Source organism: Rhincodon typus, chromosome 10 (assembly GCF_021869965.1).
Source record: "Rhincodon typus isolate 14 chromosome 10, sRhiTyp1.1, whole genome shotgun sequence".
In the NCBI taxonomy this organism is placed as follows: Eukaryota; Metazoa; Chordata; class Chondrichthyes; order Orectolobiformes; family Rhincodontidae; genus Rhincodon; species Rhincodon typus.
In genome coordinates this window covers 965639-966899 of record NC_063341.1, presented here as the reverse complement: position 1 = coordinate 966899, position 1261 = coordinate 965639, and the positions used below count along the sequence as shown (strand labels likewise).

Below are 1261 nucleotides of genomic sequence, written 5' to 3'. Positions count from 1 at the left end.
TGTACCCTAGTGAGAGTCAGTGTGCATGGGGAATCTTGTAACCCAGTGAGAGTCACTCCATTAATTCTAATGAGATGAAGGGGTGTCTTTTTAAACATATCTGTGGAAGAGCCTTGGAAAGACAGCACAGCTTTCCACAATGCCAGCCTGCATTTGGAGCGTGGAGTTCTCCAACACACCTGTTACACAGCAGTGAAGATACCTAATGCTGAGCTCAAAAAGAAACCACCCTTTGCAGTGTGCTTTCCTACCTCAGCTGGCAATGCGAATTTGTCACTAACAGCAGCAGCTCGGTGCTGTTCGGCACTGACCCTGCTGTCCGTTGTGGATCAGGAGAGAGAAAGAATTTGTTGAGCCTCTGCCCGCCTGCGTCTATCTGTGTGTCTATGTGTGTGTGCTGCAAACACAGTCTCAGCTTTCTGCCACTTGTTTCACTGAAATGCTGCTGGACTACTCCAGCGTTCTGGCCTCACCCTTTACCTGAATGAAGCTGCACAGTCAGAGCAAGTGCAACTTATACCGACTGGGGGCTAAGTCTGGGAGTTTTTGACACTTTGATGCGCTATAAAACATCACTACAAAGTCTCGGAGCCAGGGGAATGTTTATAAAGACTGAGCGCCAGGAAGGATTTATTCCCATTGAATGTCACTCCTCAAGTGTTCGTCAGCATCGAACAGACTGAGGCAGAAACAGCCTCAAGGCTGCTTCCCCGTCTCTTCTTTGTAAGTGCTTGTGTCTCAGAAAGACCATCAGGAAACCACGGTTTCTAATCTCACTGCTCACCAACACCCAGCCAGTGATAAATGCATCGAACGCAGCAAACACTTACCTCAGATCCTGGTGTCAGCTCCTGGCGGTCTGTAAAGTGAGCTTTCTTGGAGAGAAGAGAGAGGGAGAGAGAGAGAGCAAGAGAGACAGAGTGAGGGACTTGCTCTCAGTCACTGGCAAAACAGAGAAGCACCAGAGGGGGCAGTGAGTAACAACTTAAACATAGCCATTCTCGTTCCTCAGCAAACAGTGTCACTACTCTGCCTCTATCTCTCTTTCACACACATGTTTACACACTCACCCATACACAGACACAGATGTATTTTCACACACAAATGCAGGCAATAAGGGCACACACGAGTGTACATGCACGCACATTTACATATACAATGTACACAGAGTCTTTACAGACACATAAACACAGCTCCATACACAGACACAAATTTAATACAGGCACAAACATACATTCAACATTGACACACATTTAACACA

The 1261-nt window shown here is 46.9% G+C and overlaps 1 protein-coding gene across 1 annotated transcript in view; it reads right to left on the bottom strand.

Annotated features, from left to right (window-relative positions):
* Positions 1-933, bottom strand: part of LOC125484259 (probable voltage-dependent R-type calcium channel subunit alpha-1E) — a 201933-nt gene extending 201000 nt beyond the window's left edge. The window contains exon 1 of the mRNA XM_048602251.1: positions 831-933. The gene's annotated coding sequence lies outside the window, so the exon portion shown is untranslated. The remainder of the gene's footprint in view (positions 1-830) is intronic.
* Positions 934-1261: the final 328 nt, after the last annotated feature.